We start from the raw sequence: 5,286 nt of genomic DNA, 5'->3' as shown, positions 1-5,286 counted from the left end.
TCCAGTAACCAAAATGAAGTTTGAAAAATCACCATGGAAACTAAGTACTAAACAAACAAGATGAATCATGACTATTTCAATGATATCAATCATTCAAGCATCAAGTCAAAGTGTAGTGAAAGTAAGATCCTTAAGGTCAAGCCAAAACTAAAACTCATCTCCATATGATTCTTAGCTTATTTCATGCTACTCAAGATAGAGAAAAGAGGTACACTAGGCATACTACTAACATCATTTACAACATCATGAATCTAGATAACGAATGTGCTAACATTTTATCTTGAAGACAAGAAAGTATATAAGTGAAGTTTGATGTTCTCAAGATGTATGCCACAAGATTTCAAAAGATAATCAAATGGCTATCAAAACAAACACTCAAGAAAGACAATCAAAATAGAATGCAAAACAAAAGCTAAACATGAAGAAAACAAGAAAACAAGCAAAAACTGAAAACTAGAACGCGCAAAGAAATCAGGTTTGACACCCCCCCCCCCCCAACCAAACTTTTCATCGTCCCGATGAAATCAATATGGTGGAGGTGGAGGTGGAGGGGGACAAGGAAAAGGGTGCCTACGACGTGGCTGACCAACGGGAAAACTAGGGAAACCTGGAGTTTGACTCAGGATTATATGATACTCAAACAAAGCATCTACTTGTTGGCTAGTGACACTCATGCTTTGCATAAAATCTCTCATTCTAGCTTGATCCGTATCATAATCCTGGACAAATTCGGTCACTTGACCCTGAAAGTTCCTTGTGAACTGAAAGTTCTCTTGTACTTCTCTAAATTGATTATCCGATAAAGAGAAGCGACCTTCCAACATTCTTCGTTGAGCATCATGCTTCTCGTGAAGCAATTCTAGAGAAGTACGAAAATCAGAAAAGTCAAATCTGGAGGGACCCGTACCATATGCAAAAGAATGCCTAGCAGGATCCGGATGTCCGGAAGGCTGCAGGTGTCCAAATGTCGAGGGCTCAATGTGCGGCTCTATGTCTCCGGATATAGAGGGAACATTTTCGGGGTCGACATCGATGATTACCCAATTAGTAGGGTTGCGAATTGAAGTTCGATCGGGACAAGGAAGAGGTAGAGGAAAACCATTCCTCCTAGGAAATGCAAACTCATTCTCATCCCGAACGATCATCTTCATGGCAAGACATGCATCCATGCCAATCATATCTTTGCCATGAATAACTTCTAACCCTTCTAAATCAAGTTCCAAATTAATGGCTACTTGGGTAATCAAACCACCAAGCACTATTAATCCCAAAGATGCCCTCGCAGTTCTCACTAAGGTTTGTAAGAAATGAAAATCGGAATCAAAATCAACCTTATGTAGCATAGCCCATAGAGAATAAAGTTCTACCTTTTTGACGACTCCATCACTATCACCCCTACCAAAAATAGTTTTGCTCATAATTCTATGTAGATATCTAAAAACAGGGTTTTGCATGTGAGAAGCCTTGGCTCTAGAGGACTCATAAGGATGATCTAATCCAGTAATTGAATTCCAAAAATGGTTCTAATTAAACCTAGAATCAATCTTCGAGAACTACCGGAAGACAATCCAAAACAAGTGTTAAAGTCACTAAATGTCCATTGAAATTCTTGATTCATTAATCTAAAAGTTATTTTACCAACATAATTCTCCTCATTGGTAAAGTGGACATCTAACAAACTCAGAAACTCCAAAACAATGCGAGGATAAGTTGGTAGATGTGAGTACAACATATCACTCCAATCTAGGAACCCTATCATCCAATCTACATCATCTCTAATTCCCATCATATCTAAAACAGTAGAGTCCATATATCTAGTACACACAATCTTTCTATTGACAAGAATTGCAAATCTAGTTATATGATCATCATTTCTAAATACAATATTGAATTCATTGTTATTACCTTCGTCGCGTGATGTCCTCTTCCCCTTGCCTTTGACTGGTTGTTTTCCTTTATCCTTGCTTTGCTCTTTCCCTTTGTCTCCACTTGAACCACCTCCCCTACGTAGTTTCTTCAAAAGATTGGACATAATGCCTAGTTTAAGTGGGTGTGGTTACTATTTATGATTAAAGGAACTAGATCTTGAGGAAATGGGTCTCAAAGAATAAGATCTTTAGTTAAGGAAATGAAGATCTTAGATCTAGGAGAAGAGAAGGATCTAGATCTAGATGAAATTTATGAAGAAAAGAAGGGTTCAGAACTAGATCTGAGAGAACTTGGAGAAGAGGTTTGAGGAAAAAGGAGTTTTGGAGAGAAGGGGGTGCAAAGATGAAGGGGGTGTGTGGGGGGCACGGCCTGGATCTAGCCGTGTATAGCAGAGACGGCTTGGTAGAGTTTTCCCACACGGGTCGTGTAGATCTACACTGCCCTATCCCTCTCCTTCTTGGGTTGAGTCACACAGCCGTGCCAATTGGCACGACCATCTCCTTCTTCCTCACTGGTATCCATGCACAGTCGTGTCTAGGACACGGCCCCAACAGCTTCCTCCTCTGGATTCTTCACACAGTCGTGTCAGATGGCACGGCCAGTGCAGGCTTTCGCACTGGTTCCCTCACATGGTCGTGTGTGAGACACGGCCGAGAAGCTTTCCTCCTATGGATTCTTCACAAGACCGTGTCTGGGACACGACCACATACCTTTTCTTCTCTGGAGACTCCACACGGCCGTGTCATGTAGACACGGCCCAAGCATCTCCCTTTTCTGCACCGTAAGTTTGGCCGTGTGCAGCACACGACCATGCTCTGTTTTGCTCCAATTGACACTTCTCCTCCTTTCTAACTCCTCCCACACTTCCATGCCCATGAAGAAATCATGGCCAGCTCATGGAAGTGAAATTTCAACCTGAAACCAAAACAAAAACCAAGTAAAAACACTACCAAAGAATAATAGAGACATGAAATGAAATTAACTAAAAAGAAACCCTTGTGTTGCCTCCCAAGAAGCGCTTGTTTAAGGTCTTTAGCTTGACCAATCTAATTACTCCCCTCTTTTCTTTGCGCTTGGAGGGCAGACATATTTGTCATTTTTGTTGGGAGGTCTCCTCCCAACATCTTCCACCACATAGTTTTCTTCATTTGGTGGTCTCCCATGAGGATGGAAATTCCATTCCTCCAATTTGTAAATGCTTGTCCTGCTACAAGCATTCAAGAGAGAAGAGACATGGTTAGAGGCTTTAGACAAATCATATTCCAACCGTTCCTTACCAATCACCAAAGAAAGTTTATGATTTTTAACATCAATAATAGCTCCTGTTGTAGCAAGGAATGGTCTTCCCAATATGATCAGGATTTTCGGGTCCTCTTCCATGTCTAACACAACAAAATAAGTGGGAATTATACTCCCACCTACTTCTACCGGCACATCTTCCACAATACCCATAGGGTACCTGCAGGAGTGGTCAGCAAGTTGTAGTGCCATGGTAGTAAGTTTAAAGTTTTTGAGACCTAACTTATTACAAATAGAATAAGGAATGAGGCTAACACTTACCCCCAAATCACAAAAAGATCCTATATTGCAAGGAATATAAAAGCTTCCAGGGTCCTTCAACTTTGCGGAAGTGTTCTTTCCCAAAAGAGCGCTACATTCCTCTGTAAGTGCAATGGTCTCAATATCTCCTTTCTTCCTCTTATTCGACATGATGTCCTTCAGGAATTTGGAAAACTTGGGCATTTAAAGGATTGCATCAATGAGTGGTACCTCCACACATATTTCTTTCACCTTCTCCAAGAATTTGCCAAACTCTTCATCTTTCTTTAACATAATCAATCTTTGAGGAAAAGGGGCTGCTATACTTTGATGGTTGAGTGGAAGAGTCTCTTCAACCTTAGTGGTACTCTCCTCATCAACTTGAATCTGATTTGGTGATGGAGGAGAGAGCTCTTCTTCATTGCGCATCCCTTTTGGAGCAGTCACTTGGGGATCTCCCAAGGTCCGTCCGCTCCTAAGCTCAATTCTATTGCAGTGCTCCATGGAATTAACATCAGGCTTTCCTGGTAATTGTCCCGGTGCTCTAGAAGATGAGGAAACTAGTTGGGCAATCTGACTTTCCAAAATCTTTTGATGTCTATCAGAATTGTCCATTCTCTGAGTAAGCTTCAAAATGCCGTGTCTCATTTCGTTCTGAGCTTGTTTCATTTCATTCTGACTGGACATAATTTCTTTAAACATCTTTTCAATTTTGGACATAGGAAAGCTTTGAGAAGATTGTTGCTGAAAATTTTGTTGCTCGGATTGAAAATTAGGCCTTGCCCCCATGGATGGTCCTTGATCTTGGTTATTTCTATAAGAGAAATTAGGATGACTCTTCCATCCAGGGTTGTAGGTATTTGAGTAGGGGTTGTTCTGCCTCTGATTGAAACCCATGATTGCATCACATTGTTCTAATTGATTTATTTATGCAGTTATAGCCCCCAATGGGCATGAGTCACTTGGATGTTCAGAACTTCCACATACTTCACAAGAAGCAACAATGGCATTGGCCATATTTGAGCTAGCTCCCATATTCTCAAATTTTTTTGTAAGAGCATCCAGTTTTGCAGCCAACAAGGTTACTGCATCAACATCGAATTTTCCTGATGCTTTTGTCATTGGGTTTATACAAGAATAGCCACCACTTCTTTCATTATCCCATTGATGGTGGTTTTGTGCTACGCTCTCGATTATCTCCTTGGCCTCATCTAAACTTTTGTTCATAAGTGCCCCTCCAGCAGCTGAATCAAGGGATACTTTTGTGTGATAGTTGATGTCGTTATAGAACGTGTGTAGCACTAACCATCTTTCCAAACCATGGTGTGGGCATTGTCTGATCATGTTATTGTATCTATCTCATGCTTCAAATAAAGATTCTGAGTCCTCTTGTTTGAAGCTTGCAATAAGATTCCTCGCATGAGCTGTTTTGCTAGGGGGATAGAATTTGTCAAGAAATTGTTGCTCGCATTGTTCCCATGTGGTGATGTTATTTGGAGCCAAAGAATTCAACCATTGCTTGGCTCTATCTCTCAAAGAAAACCCAAACAATAGTAGATGCACTGCCTCTGAAGGAACACCATTCATTTTCATTGTACCACATATTTCATAGAAGACCTTCAAGTGTTGATTTGGGTCTTCATGCGGTCCTCCACCAAATTAATTTTGCTGCACCATAGATATGATTGCAGGTTTGATCTCAAAATTATTTGCCTCAACTGAAGGCCTTGAAATACTAGATCGAAAACCCCTAGCATATGGTGCTACATAATCCTTTAGCGGTCTATTCGCCATAATAGAATGTTCTTGTTCTTCTTG

The 5,286-nt window shown here is 40.7% G+C and overlaps 1 non-coding gene across 1 annotated transcript; it reads left to right on the top strand.

Annotated features, from left to right (window-relative positions):
• Positions 1-4,783: 4,783 nt before the first annotated feature.
• On the top strand, positions 4,784-4,889 carry LOC122039239. Its single transcript, XR_006128108.1, has one exon. It is a non-coding gene; the product is annotated as a small nucleolar RNA R71 (small nucleolar RNA).
• Positions 4,890-5,286: the final 397 nt, after the last annotated feature.

Source organism: Zingiber officinale, chromosome 1A (genome assembly GCF_018446385.1).
Source record: "Zingiber officinale cultivar Zhangliang chromosome 1A, Zo_v1.1, whole genome shotgun sequence".
In the NCBI taxonomy this organism is placed as follows: domain Eukaryota; kingdom Viridiplantae; phylum Streptophyta; class Magnoliopsida; order Zingiberales; family Zingiberaceae; genus Zingiber; species Zingiber officinale.
This window is presented reverse-complemented; position numbering and strand designations above follow the sequence as displayed.